This window comes from Pristiophorus japonicus, chromosome 23 (genome assembly GCF_044704955.1).
Source record: "Pristiophorus japonicus isolate sPriJap1 chromosome 23, sPriJap1.hap1, whole genome shotgun sequence".
NCBI classification, from domain to species: Eukaryota; Metazoa; Chordata; class Chondrichthyes; family Pristiophoridae; genus Pristiophorus; species Pristiophorus japonicus.
The window spans coordinates 58,157,038-58,177,156 of record NC_091999.1 but is presented as its reverse complement, the minus strand read 5'-3'; the positions used below and the strand labels follow the sequence as shown (position 1 = coordinate 58,177,156).

Below are 20,119 nucleotides of genomic sequence, written 5' to 3'. Positions count from 1 at the left end.
CAGACAGCGAGATCGAGACAACGTGAGACAGAAAGTGTGAGACTGAGAAGGAGAGGCAGACTGAGTGAGAAAAAGACACAAACACACACACATACAGATATAAAGAGAGAGAGGAAAACAGTGAGAGAAAGACAGTGATAAAGACAGTAACAAGGAGAGAGACAGATGAAGAGTGAGCGACAGATAGAGAGATATACAGAGATATAAACAGAAAATGATGGAAATACTCAGCAGGTTAGAGACAGGTACTAACAGAGACAGGCAAATAGAGACAGACAGGTAGAGACATAGACAGACAGAGATGACGGGAATGAGAGAGACAGTCATACAGAGAGACTGAGAGAATCCAACTGGAAATTTCCAAATGTACTAGGGGACTGTGGGTCTCGTGAGAATGAGGAACTGAAAGATATCCTTATTGGCGGGAAATTGTGTTGGGGAAATTGATGGGATTAAAGGCCGATAAATCCCCGGGTCCTGATAGTCTGCATCCCAGAGTACTTAAGGAAGTGGCCCTAGAAATAGTGGATGCATTGGTGATCATTTTCCAACAATCTATCGACTCTGGATCAGTTCCTATGGACTGGAGTGTAGCTAATGTGATGGCACTTTTTTAAAAAGGAGGGAGAGAGAAAGCGGGTAATTCTAGACCGGTTAGCCTGACATCAGTAGTGGGGAAAATGTTGGAATCAATCATTAAGGATGAAATAGCAGCCCATTTGGAAAGCAGTGACAGGATCGGACCGAGTCAGCGTGGATTTATGAAAGTGAAATCACGCTTGACGAATAATCTGGAATTTTTTGAGGATGTAACGAGTAGAGTGGACAAGGGAGAACCAGTGGATGTGGTGTATTTGGACTTTCAGTAGGCTTTTGACAAGGTCCCGCACAAGAGATTGGTGCACAAAATCAAAGTGCATGGTATTGGGATTAATGGACTGATTTGACAGAGAACTGGTTGGAAGACAGGAAGCAGAGAATTGGGATAAACGGGTCCTTTTCAGACTGGCAGTAAGTGACTAGTGGGGTGCCGCAGGGCTCAGAGCTGGGACTCAAGCTCTTTACAATATACATGAACAATTTAGTTGAAGGAATAGAGTGTAATATCTCCAAGTTTTCGGATGACACTAAACTGGGTGGCGGTACGAGCTGTGAGGAGGACGCTAAGAGGCTGCAGGGTGAATTGGACAGATTAGGTGAGTGGGCAAATACATGGCAGATGCAGTATAATGTGGATAAATGTGAGGTTATCCATTTTGGGGGCAAAAACACGAAGGCAGAATATTATCTGAATGGCGGAAGACTAGAAAAACTTGAGGTGCAATGAGACCTTGGTGTTATGGTTCATCAGTCACTGAAAGTGGGCATGCAGGTACAGCAGGCAGTAAAGAAGGCAAATGGTATTTTGGCCTTCGTAGCTAGGGGATTTGAATATAGGAGCCAGGAGATCTTACTGCAGTTGTACAAGGCCTTAGTGAGGACACACCTGGAATATTGTGTTCAGTTTTGCTCTCCAAGTCTGAGGAAGGACGTTCTTGCTGTTGAGGGAGTGTAGCGAAGGTTCACCAGACTGATTCCAGGGATGGCAGGACTGTCATATGAGGAGAGATTGGATCAACTCGGCCTTTAATCACTGGCGTTTAGAATGATGAGAGGGGATCTCATAGAATCATAGAAGATTCTGACGGGACTGCACAGGTTAGATTCGGGAAGAATGTTCTCGATGTTGGGGAAGCCAGAAACAGGTGACATCGTCTTAGGATAAGGGGTAGGCCATTTAGCAGTGAGATGAGTGGAAACTTCTTCACTCAGAGAGTTGTTGACCTGTGAAATTCCCTGCCACAGAGAGTTGTTGAAGCCAGTTCATTGGATATATTCAAGAGGGAGTTAGATATGGTCCTTACGGTTAAGTGTATGAAGTGGTATGGAGAGAAAAACAGGAAAGGGTAACTGAAGGAATGATCAGCCATGATCATATTCAATGGCGGTGCAGGCTCGAAGGGTCTAATGGCCTACTCCTGCAGTTATTTTCTATGTTTCTATGTTTCAAAAACAGAAAATGATGGAAATACTCATCAGATTAGAGACAGGGACAAAATGAGACAGGCAAAGTCACGGACAGGGATGATGGGAAAGAGAGAGACAGTCAGACAGAGAGTCTGAGAGAATCGCATTGGAACAGAACTGGACACCGTGAGAAAGAGACAGATTGAGAGACAGAGTCAAACAGAGAACCAGGCACAGACAGAGTGAGTCAGAGAGAGGAAGACTGAGGGAGACAAAGGCTCAAGCACACAAACACATACGCAGCTCTCTAAAGAGAGAAAGGCAGAGACTGACATACACAGCTACATTTCACAATTTCATTTCATGATCGGCTCAGAGTGTCACAGAGTTACAGATTCAACAGATGAAAATCCGGTATCACTGGGCAGGATAGGAAAAATCTCTGTTAAATTAAAGAGATTCTTGGATTGGGGTTCGAATCCACGTGGGACAAACCCATTGAATTTTAAGGCCAACGCCTTAACCACGCGCCCATCCTGGTCTTTGTAGCGTTTGGATTCTGTCTCTGTGAGAATGTGGCCTTCAGCTCCACCCCCACAACAACACACACACATACACATCGGGTTTCAGTGAGCATTTACGAAAAATTTTAGTAATATTGCCACGGGCGCAACTCTCCTATTCTTTTTCGTGTAATGCTCTGGGAACTTTCACATCCACCCGAGGTTGCAGACGGTGCTTCAATTTAACATTTCAGCCGATGGTCAACAGCTTCAACAATGCAAAATTCCCCAAATACTGCATTTGAGTGTCATCCAAGATTATCTGCTCAAGTCTCAGGAGTGGGACATACACACACAACCTCCCGATTCAGTCGAGAATGGAGCCAATGAACCAAGGCCGATACCAAAGATCAAAACCTTATTATTTTCCCCAAGTTATTAAAAAATTTCCAGGACATACCAAATTCATGGTGATGATTTCTACAGACAGTTGCACAGACACAGAGACATACATACAGATAGACATACGCAGACACGCGCACACACAATAACCAAGAATATACAAGCATCAACAAAAAAACATAGAAACATAGAAATTAGTTGCAGTAGCAGGCCATTCGGCCCTTCGAGCCTGCACCACCATTCTTTAAGATCATGGCTGATCATTCAACCTCAGTACCCATTTCCTGCTTTCTCTCGATACCCCTTGAACCCTTGAGCCGTAAGGGCCATATCTAACTCCCTCTTGAATATATCTAACTAACTGGCCTCAAGAACTTTCTGCGGCAGAGAATTCCACAGGTTAACCACTCTCTGAGTGAAGACGTTTCTCCTCATCTCGGTCCTAAATGGCTTACCCCTTATTCTTAGACTGTGACCCCTAGTTCTCGAACTCCCCAGTAACGGAAACATTCGTCCTGCCTCTCACTTGTCAAATTTCGTCAGAATTGTATTTGTTTCTATGAGATCCCCTCTCATTCTTCTAAACTCCAGTGGATACCAGCCCAGTTGATCCAATCTCTCTTCCTATGTCAGTCCTGCCATCCAGGGAATCATGCTGGTGAACCTTCGCTGTACTCCCTCAATAGCAAGGACGTCCTTCCTCACATTTGGAGACCAAAACTGAACACAATATTCCAGGTGTGGCCTCACCAAGGCCCTGTACAACTGCAGTAAAACCTCCCTGCTCCTACACTCAAATCACCTAGCTATGAAGGCGAACATGCCATTTGCCTTCGTCACCGCCTGCTGCACGTGCACACCAACTTTCAATGACTGATGTACCATGACACCCAGATCAAGATATACACAGGTTGCCTTAGACAAATAGATGGATAGAAAGGCAGGGTCACTGTCGCTACTTTGTCTGGCTTTTGCGTTTTTCAATCGAGGATGCTGCCACTGAATCAAAGCCGATACCAAAGTTCACAACTGTATTATTTTCCCCAAGTCTTTTTAAAAAGTTCCAGGGCATACCAAATTCATGGTGATGATTTCCACAGACAGTTGCACATACACAGAGACATATATAAAGATAGACAGTCACAGAGAGACAAACATACATGCATAAACAAAAATATACATCAACCAACGGACATGCACAGATGCCTTAGACATCTCGAGGGATAGACAGGCTGAGTCACTGTCGCTACTTTGGCTGATGTTTGCTTTTTTCTATCCGTATGTATCGTGAATATTGCAGATTAATAAAAATGAGAAATAGATGTCAGTGTTGAAAGATGTGGGACGTTATTCCACCTATCTCAGGATTAGTTTTGCAAAAACCTTGTTAAATTGGAAGATCGAATGAAAATTGCAGTCGGCAGGATTCGAACCTAAGCGCAGAAAACCAAAAGGATTTCAAGACCATCGCATTAACCACTCGGCCACAATTACTGCGTCTCTGGCGCTTTAAATGTTACTCAGAAAAAACTCAGTCATCCATCTCTGTGCAGCAGACAGCCACAGAATCCTGAAAAAGTCTCCGTTTGCAAAAAATCTGGAAGAGGCAATCTCCTCTTGCTGTATTTTTACTGTTTTATATTGTTCTGGAACTTTTTAATATGAATCTATACCAAGAAACAGACGTAAAATTAGACATTTTGAAAAAACTGCTTTTTCGTCGGGGAATTGAACCCGGTTATCCTGCAGAACAGGGGAGCAAAATCACGACTATACGGACGAAGGTACGGGCTGTGTCAGAGCAGTAATCGAGCTGCGAACAGAAGTCGACAGACACATTGAGAGACAGAGACAAACCGACAAACAGGGAGAGACAGAAAGGGTGAGACTGAAAAGTCAGGCAGACTCTGAGAAAAAGACTCAAACACCTACATATACAGAGATGTGTGTGATCAATAAAGAGAGAGAGGGAAAGAGTGAAAGAAAGACAGTGATAAAGACAGTGACAAGGAGAGAGAGCGACAGATCGAGAGAGAGACAAAGATATAAACAGAAAATGATGGAAATACTCAGCAGGTTAGAGACAGGAACTACCAGCGACAGTCAAAGAGAGACAGATAGGCAGAAACATAGACAGAAAGACATGATGGGAAAGAGTGAGACAGTCAGACAGAGAGACTGAGAGAATCCCATTCGAACAGAACTGGGCACCGTGAGAAAGTGACAGACACATTGAGAACCAGAGACAAACAGGGAAACGGGGACAGATAGACAGCGAGATAGAGACAAAGAGAGACAGAAAGTTTGAGACTGAAAGGGAGGATCAGACTGAATGAGAAAAAGACTCAAATACATGTATTTGCGTGCTCCATAAAGGGAGGGAGGCAAATAGTGATGGAATGACAGAGAAAAGGACAGGGACAAAGAGAGAGTCAAAGAGGGCGACAGATAGCGAGAAAGACAGATAGAGAGAGAAACATAGAGACAAAAACAGAACATAATGGAAATACTTTTCTGGTTCGAGACAGGGATTAGCAGAGACAGGCAAAGACATGGACAGACAGATATAATGGGACAGAGATTGGCAGTCAGACTGAGAGTCTGAGAGAATCCCATTGCAACAGAACGAGACACCGTGAGAAAGAGACAGATTGAGAGACAGAGACAAACAGAGAACCAGTGACAGAGAGAGTGTGTCAGAGAGAGGCAGACACTCAAACACATTCACAGCTCTCTAAAGAGAGTGAGAGAGGCAGAGACCGAGCAACACAGATACATTTCACAATTTCATTTCATTGTCGGCTCAGAATGTCACATCGTTGCAGAAAATTGGAGATTCAGCAGATGAAAATCGTGTTATCACTGGGCAGGATGGGAAAAATCTCTGTTTATTAAGAAATCACCAGGAGTGGGGTTTGAACCCACGCGAGTATATACCCCATTGGATCTTAAATCCAACGCCTTTACCACTCGGCCATCCTGGTCCTGATCCTGTTGATGGTTGGACTCTGCCTCTGTGAGAATCTGGGCTTCAGCTCCACCCCCACAGCGACACACAGACACAGAGCATTTCAGGGTGCATTTACGAAAATTTTCATAATATTGACACGGGCGCAACTCTCCTATTCTTTTTCGACTAAAGCTCTGGGAACTTTCACATCCACCTGTTAGCGTTAGTGTTTTCTTAGAAGAATCACTCAACACTCAGGGTCGGTTCCAATGCCTGACGGTATTTAATAACGCTCAGCGGGGAGGAAACACACAGGACCGTATCCAGGTTTCTCTCCACAGAACAAAGGATTACATGCACCTTTATATGTTTCACAACAGTTACAAAACAGTTTACTACAGCTACACAGCCCATCACGGCTGGACACAAGCCAATCAGAACGATTATAGATTACATATAGGTTCTTTAACCCAATAGAATTAGTTCTTTCATCTGGGAGAAATAATTGGTATATAGCCTTGTTTACAGCAAATGGTTTCCCTCTTATCTTTCTTCCTGAAATAATTGGTTTCATGGCCTTGTTCACAGGAGATGGTTTCCTTCTTATCTCTGTCTTCCCAGGCATTCCTACAGTGGGCCTCACAGGGTTATTGCTCGGTCAGTGAACGTTCAACAGTTTACAGTTTGACTACCTGATTTCCCATAATGCCTGGGCAGCCATTTTATGTGTGTGTCCATTTAAGCTTATGTGAGTTTTAAATATCCAGCAGGTGCCTAATGCCTAAGTCTATATATATTTCTACTCTCTACAACAATTCCCCCCTTTCGGTAAAGGGACTAGTCCTAGTCCCCTTTTAACCGACCGTACTGCCTTTATCTGATATTTGTGCACTGCCCGGTAATCCTTGCCTCAACGTGCTGGCCAGTCACGCGGTTTCAGGAGTTCCGTTTGCTTAAATCAAATTAACAAAGGCTAGCTCCTCCCGTCCCCTTATCAAACAGGCCTGTTTAATATCCAGGGAACGGTGATTTGTCCGTCTTCGTTGTGCGTGGTGTCTGCATGCCTGGCAGGCCATTACGCCCCATGTTATTGCTAAGATCAATTGTATACCGACCAGTGTGTGTGAAATAATTCGGATCCATGGGTGGATGTTCACATTTATTCCCCAGTCCAAGACCTTTCTCCACCAACTCTGACTTTGTAAGTCTACCTCGGTATCTTCTTCCAGTTCTTTGATTTTAGTTTGTAGCTGGTGATAGAGTTTTACGGATTGCCCCACTCTGAGCCTTAACTCCCGTAATACCTCCGTGAGATGTGGGATAGGGACTTGCTCTGGCTCGTCATAATCCTGCAAATGATCATGGAGCTGATCAGCTACTTCAATAACTTCGGACTTCCGGCGCCTAACCTGGGTGATATGCGCTTGCCCGATCGCGACAGGTCGTAGTGGTGTAAAGCAAAAGTTTGGCTGCGGTATAGGGCACTGCAGGTCATTATACTGGTATGAACTCTCAGTAGTAGAGACGCAGTATCTTCCCCTCCCTCCGTAGCCTGCCCTCGCGAAGTGCATGTGTGCGGGCACTATTTCTAGTACACACCCGTTGGTTCGGTTAAACCCGCACTCGTCTAGTTCACCTCGGCCCACCGGGTGAGGGCATACTGTGATTTCCCCCCCTTTGCTTGCAATCTGCTAGGGAAATCCCAGTAAGTATGTTGTTTCGACGAACGGCAGAGGTGGTGGTCAGGTAGTAGCGTATGGAGACATTTTCCCGTATTACTCCGATATTCTCTAGTTGGTATAATGGGAACGGCCCTGAGTCCGGCGTTGCTATAGGGATCAACAGGACTATCCCTATCCCTGTAGTCCTACCCATCTGGCAATCTGGAATTGCGGGGTATACTCGGGTCAGTCCCTTCAGAGTACAATTATCCAGTGTCCCACTTTGGTTCGCCAACTGAGCTAAATGTGAACTGTCTATCCAATCGGGTACTTCCCCGCGTTGGATCTGGTCGAGGTTGTGGCGGATTTGTCCCACCATCCACAGACCATAAGCATGACAGAGTTGCCCCTGTCTTTGCTTTATTGTATCTTCTTGTTCTCTATCAATGAGGTGATTGATGGTTTTAGCGTGAGCTTCCAGGACTGAGATGCCATCCAACTGGATTTCGGCACCCTCCTTTCCTAGGTTGGCCTGGTCTTCCTGGTTTTGCTCCACCCTCTCCAATAACCCCTTCATCACCCCTTTAAGCTGTTCTACCCTCTCATTTAGCCCTTGTATGTCTATCGAGTTCACTACGGAGGTTCCTGTATTGAAAACGGTAGCAACATCATTTACTATTTCCCTCTTCACCCTGGGTGCTAACCCCTGTCCCCGGAACTTACTGGCACCCATGGCATCGGCAGCCTGCTGCATTACGACTTTACTTAATACATTGTACATCTTCCTTGACTGTTCGGTACAATATTCCGGCATCTGGATGCCTGAAATATTGATCAGAACAGGCACAATTTCATGTTTAACATTATCATACAATAATTCCCCTTCGTTGTACATTGCAATCCCATTTTCTGGTCCCTTAGTAGTTATGGGACAAGGCAGTTCTTCGGGCAATGTAGTGATTCTTATGGGGCGCGGTGTCGGAGGGGGTGAGAAACATACATACAATTATATTGCAGCCGCCCCCGCCTCCTCGTTATACCCACACAGCCCCATTCCCTTCTTGCGGATGACTGATTGCTGGGATTGTCCCGGAGGCGCGCAAATAATGCCGAAAGTACATTCATCAGGCCCTTTGACATCCCTCCGTTTAATGCATCTGCTCCTTATACCCGTGGAGCACTGTACACATACTCTTATTCTTATTAGGATTCTTATTAGGATTCACTTGTAACCATGCATTAAAATAAGTCCTGTCCTTGCTCCAGTCCTTGGCTGCTGGGATGCACATTCCGGCCGTTAAATTAAACAAGACTCCATAGTTCATATAGTTGTTTATTTCCAGCGTGCTCTGCTGTCCGTCGGTGTTGCCCAGGGTACGTGCATGTCGCAGGGCTATCCAGATTACGAGTAGCGCCGTTCGTATTCCCATTCCGGTAAGTATTACCTGTAATTGTAAACAGACGGCCTGGTCGTCACCAGGGGTTACGTTTTTTGCTCTACGAGAGTCCCTGTCACCCTGCAAAATCAGAAGCACAAGGTTATAATCGAACCATTTCGAGCTGAATCTGTAGGGCCTGCGCCCGTGTCTTTACCCACTTAAATATTACCCAAACTCCTATGACCAAGGCCAAAGCTATTCCTCCAAACATCGCTGTCTGCTTTACCGTTAGGTTGGGTTTGTGGACTACACCTACCCACCGTGGGGTACATTGGCTCTATTGCCAGAGGTGATGGTGCTATGGCTGCGCACTGCACTATCCGTCTAGTCCCGTTATCTCTTCCAGCCTGTTTATCTTAGCTTTTAACTCTTCAATTTGTTTTATTGAATATCTATTTCTTTATTGTATCAGGCAAGTATTATTACATAAGCTAGTTCTGTTTTTATTTTTGTTTCCTCTGTTAGGTGAGTCTTTTTTTTTCCCTATTAAGAAATCCAAATTAATAATGTTCAGTATAAAACGGCTGTCAATGGAAAGGGTTAACTCCTTTCCAGGTTTGTAAGAAGACCTGATGTCATTACGTGACTTCACGTAATCATCTGGAAAAAAAAAGTCTTTGTGCCTTCAAAACTGGCTTCGAAATTAGGAATCCGTTAAACAGCATAAATCATTAGAGTAAACTCCAATGTTTTCTTAACTTCTAATTCAAGTAATTGCCAAAGAATTTTTTTTTTAAATTGTTTTAAAACAAGACCACACATACAATAGCAATTTTGTTTACTGAAATTCAATTCTGTTTTTTTTTATTTCTCTCTTTCTCCTCGTTATCTTCAAAACCCTCCTGCTTGTTTAGACTGTTCGGGACATTTTGGAAATCTTTTCAAACTGCATTGAAACTTTTTCATAATTGAAAATTCGAATCCATGTCGAGTGTTTTTTACTTATTCCAATTTTTTTTTCTTCTAATTAAACCAATATCTTTTTCACAGCAAACATCAACTAGTATTTAGTAAGTTATGTCTTTTTCCATTTAGTCTGTTACATCTTTTTTTTCTTTCTTCAAATTAGGTTTTGTATTTTACACGGAGGGTTCGTAACTCCATAAAGTTGTTAATTTAAAATCATTTGTTTACTTTCAAAGTGGCGTCTTTATCTTTTTCTTTTTCTCCATAACTGGAATGAAGTCCATCTTTGAGAGTTTGAGTGCTTTTTCGTTATCTCAAAATGCTCCAGTTTCAAAGTCGTTACTAAAGCTTGCTGTTTTTTAACATTTTCCAAAATTTCCTTTTACACCTTCGCAGATAGCTCGCCACTTGCCCAGGAGTTTGACCTGATCAGATTTAATCTAATCTTTTTTTTTTTTTTAAATCCACCTCAGTATTTCCTGTGCCTTCTCTGAATATCTCAAAATCCCAATTCAAACTTTGTAATTTCAATCTTTATTTAAAACTTTTTTTTTTTAGAAGCTCTCTTTTTTTTAAGCATTCTTTATCTCATTCCGAGACCAAATTTATGTCTTTCAACCCAATCAATCATTGCATGTTTTCTTTCGGCAAGTAAGTGAGCATGTCAAATAAATATTTTGCTCAACAAACCTACTCTTTATTTGTTTATTTTCCTAGCTCCGTAACTTATCCTCCGAATAAATCCACACCTGCGTTTCTAACTTAAATGTCTTATAACTTCCCACATACAGGACAACATTACAAAGGGTTTAAAAAAAAAGACTTTCACTCTGTTTCTAAAATAAACAGACACTTGCATTCCTCTTCCAACCAGACTTTCGGAACATGAAAACATAAAAAAATTCATTCTGCAGTCAAAAATCACACAGACACTTCTCACTCAACGATTTACAACAGTCTCTCTTCTTGTTTTGGCCGGCTCTATTTTTGGATCCATGACCTTTCAGGGAATTCGTAGTTTTATCTAAATAATTCCTCACATAACTAATTCCTGAGGATTCCACCCTGCTTTAATCATATTTTCAATAAGCTTCTTTTGTTTTTCCGCCAGGTGGCGGGTAAGCGACCCTTCTGGTCCCCACTCGAGTTTACTTGTTTTCATGGCCATTCCTGGGTAGGACTACTACCGTTAGGAATCTACTCTCAGAGGTCCGCTTTCTTTCTAGCGCGACTTGTAGTAAACTGTCTCTTGGCTACTGTCAGGTCACAAGTTCTGCTGTTGCACAAACTTATACAATTCTTAAAAACGCGTTTAAGCAATTCCCGCAGTGCTCTACATATCCTTAACGACTACCTACCACCGCTCAGCCCGTTGGTCCGACCCTGTTCACAGGTTTGGATTCCGTTAGCCGCTGTACACCGCTTGGTTCTATCCCGGGGTATTTCAAATTACACTACTGGGTCCGGAAGATGTCTCTCGGTATCACGATCCCACGGTCTAAGTGTGTTCCCTACGCCTACTTGGTTCCTGGCCGTCACGTGGGACAAAAGTCCTCTTAATTCAGGCTCAGGCTAGGCGTTTGAGATATTAGACCGTCTCCTCATGTCGATCAACCAGCTTCCACCTTCCGCACCCTTTATACTTAAAAATAGTTTTTTTATACTCACACGGGTTTTTTCCAAGGGCGTCCAGCGACTCCGGGAAATCCTGCCGACTATGCCATTGTTAGCGTTAGTGTTTTCTTAGAAGAATCACTCAACACTCAGGGTCGGTTCCAATGCCTGACGGTATTTAATAACGCTCAGCGGGGAGGAAACACACAGGACCGTATCCAGGTTTCTCTCCACAGAACAAAGGATTACATGCACCTTTATATGTTTCACAACAGTTACAAAACAGTTTACTACAGCTACACAGCCCATCACGGCTGGACACAAGCCAATCAGAACGATTATAGATTACATATAGGTTATTTAACCCAATAGAATTAGTTCTTTCATCTGGGAGAAATAATTGGTATATAGCCTTGTTTACAGCAAATGGTTTCCCTCTTATCTTTCTTCCTGAAATAAGCCATTTTATGTGTGTGTCCATTTAAGCTTATGTGAGTTTTAAATATCCAGCAGGTGCCTAATGCCTAAGTCTATATATATTTCTACTCTCTACAACACACCCGACGGTGCAGATGGAGCTTCAATTTAAAATTTCAGCCGATGGTCAACAGCTTCAGCAATGCAAAATTCCCCAAATACTGCACTTGAGTGTCATCCAAGATGATGTGTTCAAGTCTCAGGAGTGAGACTTCCACACACAACCTCCTGATTCAGTCGAGAATGGAGCCACTGAACCAAAACCGATACCAAAGATCACAACCGTATAATTTTCCCCAAGTATTTTAAAAAGTTCCGGGACGTACCAAATTCATGGTGATGATTTCCACAGACAGTTGCATATACACAGAGACATACATACAGATAGACATACACAGACACACGCACACACAATAACCAAAAATATACACGCATCAACATAGAAACATAGAAATTAGTTGCAGGAATATGCCATTCGGCCCTTCGAGCCTGCACCACCATTCAATAAGATCATGGCTCATCATTCAACCTCAGTACCCCTTTCCTGCTTTCTCTCCATACCCCTTGATCTCTTTAGCCGTAAGGGCCATATCTAACTCCCTTTTGAATATATCTAACGAACTGGCCTCAACAACTTTCTGCGGTAGAAAATTTCACAGGTTAACCACTCTCTGAGTGAAGACGTTTCTCCTCATCTCGGTCATAAATGGCTTACCCCTTATTTTTAGACTGTAATCCTTGGTCTCAAACTCCCCAGCAATGAGAACATTCTTCCAGCCTCCAATCTCGTCAGAATTTTATATGTTTCTGTGAGATCCCCTCTCATTCTTCTAAACTCCAGTGGATACCAGCCCAGTTGATCCAGTCTCTCCTCATATGTCAATCCTGCCATCCCGGGAATCATGCTGGTGAACCTTCGCTCTACTCCCTCAATAGCAAGGACGTCCTTCCTCAGATTCGGGGACCAAAACTGAACATAATATTCCAGGTGTGACCTCACCAAGGCCCTGTACAACTGCAGTAATATCTTCCTGCTCCCATACTCAAATCCCCTAGCTATGAAGGCGAACATGCCATTTGTTTTCTTCACCGCCTGCTGCACCTACATGCCAACTTTCAATGACTGATGTACCATGACACTCAGATCAAGATATACACAGGTTGCCTTAGACAAATAGATGGATAGACAGGCAGGGTCACTGAGGCTACTTTGGCTGGTTTTTGCGTTTTTCTATCCGTATGTATCGTGAATACTGCAGATTAATGAAAGAAAGAAAACAGCGGCTGCATCGAAAGATGTGGGACGTTGCTCTATCTATCTCAGAATCAGTTTTGCAGTAACGTGGTTAAATTGTGAAACAGAATGAAATATGCTGAGAAACATAGTCAGCAGGATTCAAAACTGCGCAGAGAAACCCCGATGGATTTTTTGTCCATTGTCTTACCCACTCGGCCACGACTACTGGCTCGCTGCATCATTAAATGTTACTCAGATAAAACTCAGTCATCCATCTCTGTGCAGCAGACGGCCACAGAATCCGGAAAAAGTCTCCGTTTGCTAAAAAGCTGGAAGAGGCAATCTCCTCTTCCTGTATTTGTACTGTTCTATATTGCTCTGGAACTTTTTAATATGAATCAACACCAAGAAACAAGTAAAATTCTGCATTTTGTAAGTGCTGCCACCGCGTCGGGAAGTAGAACCACGGTCTCCGGCAGAACAGGCGGGGATACTCACCACTATACGAACGAGCATGAGTTCTATCAGAGCAGGAAGCGAGCTGTGAATGGAACTGGACAACATGAGAAGACGACAGACACATTGAGAGACAGAGACAAACTGACAAACAGGGAGAGACAGACAGCGAGATAGAGACAATGAGAGACAGAAAATGTGAGACTGAGAAGGAGAGGCAGACTGAGTGAGAAAAAGACTCAAACACACACATATACAGAGATGTGTGTGTGTGATCTATAAAGAGAGAGGGAAAGAGTGAGAGAAAGAGAGTAATAAAGACAGTGACAAGGAGAGAGAGCGACAGATAGAGAGTGTCAGAAATAGAAACACAAATGATGGAAATATTCAGCAGGTTAGAGATAGGAACTATCAGAGGCAGGCAAAGACATGGACAGACAGAAATGATGGCGAAGAGAGAGCCAGTCTGACAAAGAATAGAAGAGAATCCCATTGGAACAGAACTGGACACCGTGAGAAAGAGACAGAGACACAGGAACAGACAGAGTGAGTCAGACTGAGAGTGAAAAACACACAAACACAAACACACCTCTCTTTGGAACAGACAGAGTGAGTCAGACTGAGAGTGACAAACACACAAACACAAACACACCTCTCTAAAGAAAGAGAGAAGCAGAGACCGAGCGACACCGATACATTTCACAATTTCATTTCATTATCGGCTCAGAGTGTCACAAAGTTGCACATTCAACAGATGAAAATCGGGTATCACTGATGAGAATGGGAGGAAATCTGTGTTAAATTAAAGAAGTACCAGGAGTCAGGTGCGAGAACACGCGGGAAACATCCCATTGAATTTTAAGGCCAACGCCTTAACCACTCGGCCATTCTGTTCCTGTCAGAATATGGATTCTGTCTCTGTGAGAAACTGGGCTTCAACCCCACCCCCACAGAAACACATATATGTCGGCTTTCAGTGAGCATTTACGAACATTTTTAGTAATATTGACACGGGGGAAACTCTCCTATTCTTTTTCGAGTAAGGCTCTGGGACCTTTCACAGCCACCTGATAGTGCAGACTCAGCTTCAATTTAACATTTCATCCGAAAGTCAAAAGCATCAACAATGCAAAATTCCCCAAGTGCTGCACTTGATTGTTAGCCAACATTATATGCTCAAGTCTCAGGAGTGCGACTTGAACACACAAACTCCTGATTCAGTCGAGAATGCTGCCACTGAACCAAAGTCGATACAAACGTTCACAACCGTATTATTTTCCCCAAGTCTTTTTTATAAGTTCCAGGACATACGAAATTCATGGTGATGATTTCCACAGACAGTTGCACATACACAGAGGGATATATACAGATCGACAGACACAGAGAAACACCCACATACATAACCAAAAATTTACACGCACCAACGGACATGCACAGATGCCTTCAACATATAAAGGGACAGACAGGCTGACACGCTGTCGCAACTTTGACTGATTTTTGTGTTTTCCTATCCGTATGTATCGTAAATATTGCAGATTAATAAAAATGAGAAAAAAATGTCAGTGTTGAAAGGTGTGGGACGTTATACCATCTGTTTCAGGATCAGTTGTACAAAGTTCTGGTTAAATTGTGAAATGGAATGAAAAATGCCGAGAATCGTCGTGGACAGGATTCAAAACTACGCAGGGAAAAACAATGGATTTTTAATCCATCGTCTTAACCACTCGGCCACTTCGAATGCGACTCTGCCTTCTTAAACGTTACTCAGAAAAAACTCAGTCATCCATCTCTGTGTAGCAGACGGCCAAAGAATCCTGAAAAAGTCTCCGTTTACTAAAAATCTGGAAGAGACAATCTCCTCTACGTGTATTTTTCCAGTTCGATATTGCTCTGGAACTTTTTAATATGAATCTCGACCACGAAACAGAAGTAAAATTCTACATTTTGAAACACCTGGCTGCCAGTCAGGGAATTGAACCCCGGTCTCCCGCCTGAAAGGTGGGGATACTCACCACTATATGAACGAGGAACTAACAGGTACCAGTTCTGTCAGAGCAGGAATCGAGATGTGCACAGAACTGGACACCATGAGAAGTCGACAGACACATTGAGAGACAGAGACAAACCGACAAGTAGGGAGAGACAGACAGCAAGATAAGGACAACAAGAGACAGAAAGAGTAAGACTGAGAAGGAGAGGCAGACTGAGTGAGAAAAAGACTCAAACACATACATATACAGAGATGTGTGTGTGTGATCTATTAAGAGAGAGAAGTTAAGAGTGAGAGAAAGAAAATGATAAAGACAGTGACAAGGAGAGGAACAGACAGAGAGAGAGAGACAGAGACTAAAACAGAAAATGATGGAAATACTTCTCAGGTTAAAGGCTGGACTAACAGTGACAGGCAAAGACATGGACAGACCGAAATGATGGGAAAGAGAGAGCCAGTCAGACAAAGAGTCTGAGAGAATCCCAACACCTTAGCCACTCGGCTATCCTGGTTCTGTGAGAACCTGGATTCTGTCTTTGTGAGAAACTGGGCTTCAACCCCAACCCCACATACAAACACACGCATATCAGCTTTCAGTGAGCATTTACGAACATTTTTAGTAATATTGAAACGGGGGCAACTCTCCTATTCTTTTTCGAATAATGCTCTGGGACCTTTCATATCCACCCGAGGGTGCAGACGGAGCTTCACTTTCACATTTCATCCGAAAGTCAACAGCTTTAACAATGCAAAATTCCCCAAGTGGTGTACTAGCCAAGATTATATGCTCAAGTCTCAGGAGACACAAACTCAGGATTCAGTCGAGAATGCTGCCACTGAACCAAAGCCGATGCAAAAGATCACAACCGTATTATTTCCCCCAAGTCTTTTTTATTAGTTCCAGGACATGCCAAATTCATGGTGATGATTGCCACAGACAGTTGCACATACACAGAGAGATATATAGAGATAGACAGACACAGAGACACACGCACACATAACCAAAAATGTGCACGCACCAACGGGCATGCACAGATGCCTTCGTCATCTCGAGGGATAGACAGGCTGAATCACTGTCGCAACTTTGACTGATTTTTCCATTTTCCGATCCGTAAGTAGCGCGAATATTGCAGATTAATAAAAATGAGAAAAAAATGTCAGTGTTGAAAGGTGTGGGACGTTATTCCATCGATCTCAGGATCAGTTTGGCAGAGAACCGGTTAAATTGTGAAATGGAATGAAAAATGCTGCGAATCGTAGTCGGCAGGATTCGAACATGCACAGTAAAATGCCAATAACTTTCTAGTCCATCGCCTTAACCACTCGGCCACGACGACTGAGTCGCTGCCTTTTTAAACGTTGCTCAGAAAAAACTGAGTCAACCATCTCTGTGCAGCAGACCGCCAAAGACTCCTGAAAAAGACTCCGTTTGCTCAAAATCTGGAAGAGGCAATATCCTCTACCTCTATTTTTACAGTTCTATCTTGCAATGGAACTATTTAATATGAATCTCTTCCAAGAAACAGAAGTAATATTCTACATTTTGAAAAAACTGCCTTTCTGTCGTGGAATTGAACTTCATTCCCCATAGTGACAGGCGTGGATATTCATCACGAAACTAACGAGTACGAGCTCTGTCAGAGCAGGAAATGTGCTATGAACCGAACTGGACACCAAAAGATGTCGACAGACACATTGATAGACAGAGACAAACCGACAAACAGGGAGAGACAGACAGCGAGACAGAGACAACGAGAGACAGAAAGTGTGAGACTGAGAAGGAGAGGCACACTGAGTGAGAAAAAGACTCAATCACATACATATACAGAGATGTGTGTGATCTATTAAGAGAGAGAGGGAAAGAGTGAGAGAAAGACAATGATAAAGACAATGACAAGGAGAGGAACAGACAGATAGAAAGAGATAGAGACTAAAACAGTAAATGATGGAAATAGTTAGAGACAGGCAAAGACATGGACAGACCGAAATGATGGGAAAGAGAGAGCTAGTCAGACAAAGAGTCTGAGAGAATCCCATTGGAACAGAAGTGGACACCGTGAGAAAGAGACAGATTGAGAGACAGAGATAAACAGAGAAACAGGGACAGACAGAGTGAGTCAGAGAGAGGCAGAGACCGAGCGACACAGATACATTTCACAATTTCATTTCTTTATCGGCTCTGACTGTCACATAGTTACAGAAAATTGCAGATTTAACAGATGGGAGGAAATTCGTGTTGAATTAAAGGGTAGAATAAAAGGAAAAGTAGGTGGGGTAGCATTGCTGGTAAAAGAGGAGATTAATGCAATAGTTAGGAAGGACATTAGCTTGGATGATGTGGAATCTATATGGGTAGAGCTGCAGAACAACAAAGGGCAAAAAACGTTAGTGGGAGTTGTGTACAGTCCTCCAAACAGTAGTTGTGATATTGGGTAGGGCATCAAACAGGAAATTAGGGGTGCATGCAATAAAGGTGCAGCAGTTATAATGGGTCACTTTAATATGCACATAGATTGGGCTCACCAAACTGGAAGCAATACGGTGGAGCAGGATTTCCTGGAGTGCATCAGGGATGGTTTTCTAGACCAATATGTCGAGGAACCAACTAGGGGGAAGGCCATCTTAGACTGGGTGTTGTGTAATGAGAGAGGATTAATTAGCAATCTCGTTGTGCGAGGCCCCTTGGGGAAGAGTGACCATAATATGGTGGAATTATGCATTCGACGGAGAATGAAACTGTTAATTCAGAGACCAAGGCCCAGAACTTGAAGAAGGCTAACTTTGAAGGTATGACGCATGAATTGGCTAGGATAGATTAGCGAATGATACTTAAGGGGTTGACTGTGGATGGGCAATGGCAGACATTTAGAGACTGCATGGATGAACTACAACAAAGGTACATTCCTGTCTGGCGTAAAAATAAAAAAACGAAGGTGGCTCAACCGTGGCTATCAAGGGAAATCAGGGATAGTATTAAAGTCAAGGAAGTGGCATACAAATTGGTCAGAAATAGCAGCGAACCCGTGGACTGGGAGAAATTTAGAACTCAGCAGAGGAGGACAAAGGTTTTGATTAGGGCAGGGAAAATGGAGTAGGAGAAGAAGCTTGCTGGGAACATTAAGACGGATTGCAAAAGTTTCTATAGATATGTAAAGAGAAAAAGGTTAGTAAAGACAAACGTAGGTCCCCTGCAGTCAGAATCAGGGGAAGTCATAACGGGGAGCAAAGAAAAGGCAGACGGATTGAACAAGCACTTTGGTTCGGTATTCACTAAGGAGGACACAAACAACCTTCCGGATAAAAAAGGGGTCAGAGGGTCTAGTAAGGAGGAGGAACAGAGGGAAATCCTTATTAGTCGGGAAATTGTGTTGGTGAAATTGATGGGATTGAAGGCCGATAAAACCCCAGGGCCTGATGGACTGCATCCCAGAGTACTTATGGCGGTGGCCTTGGAAATAGCGGATGCATTGACAGTTATTTTCCAACACTCCATTGACTCTGCATCAGTTCCTATCGAGTGGAGGGCAGCCAATGTAACCCCACTTTTTAAAAAAGGAGGGAGAGATAAAACAGGGAATTATAGACCGGTCAGCCTGACCTCAGTAGTTAGTAAATTAATGGAATCAATTATTAAGGATTTCATAGCAGCGCATTTGGAAAGAGGTGACATGATTGGTCCAAGTCAGCATGGATTTGTGAAAGCGAAATCAAGCTTGAAAAATCTTCTGGAATTATTTGAGGATGTTTCCAGTAGAGTGAACAAGGGAGAACCAGTTGATGTGGTATAATTGGACTTTCAGAAGGCTTTGGACAAGGTCCCACACAAGAGATTAATGTGCAAAGTTAAAGCACATGGGATTGGGAGTAGTGTGCTGACATGGATTGAGAACTGGTTGTCAGACAGGAAGCAAAGAGTAGGACTAAATGGGTACTTTTCAGAATGGCAGGCAGTGACTAGTGGGGTACCGCAAGGTTCTTTGCTGGGGTCCCAGCTGTTTACATTATACATTAATGATTTAGACGAGGGGATTAAATGTAGTATCTCCAAATTTGCGGATGACACTAAGTTGGGTGGCAGTGTGAGCTGCGAGGAGGATGCTATGAGGCTGCAGAGTGACTTGGATAGGTTAGGTGAGTGGGCAAATGCATGGCAGATGAAGTATAATGTGGATAAATGTGAGGTTATGAACTTTGGTGGTAAAAACAGAGAGACATACTATTATCTGAATGGTGACAGATTAGGAAAAGGGGAGGTGCAACGAGATCTGGGTGTCATGGTACATCAGTCATTGAAGGTTGGCATGCAGGTGCAGCAGGCGGTTAAGAAAGCAAATGGCATGTTGGCCTTCATAGCGAGGGGATTGGAGTACAGGGGCAGGGAGGTGTTGGTACAGTTGTACAGGGCCTTGGTGAGGCCACACCTAGAGTATTGTGTACAGTCTTGGTCTCCTAACTTGAGGAAGGACATTCTTGCTAT

General features: G+C 43.3%; 1 non-coding gene and 1 pseudogene across 1 annotated transcript; one reads left to right on the top strand and one right to left on the bottom strand.

Annotated features, from left to right (window-relative positions):
- The window catches only part of LOC139235561 (Ig heavy chain C region-like), a 96,685-nt pseudogene that overhangs the window by 54,349 nt on the left and 22,217 nt on the right, over nucleotides 1–20,119 (top strand).
- Nucleotides 5,813–5,896, bottom strand: trnal-uaa (transfer RNA leucine (anticodon UAA)). The gene has a single exon. It is a non-coding gene; the product is annotated as a tRNA-Leu (tRNA).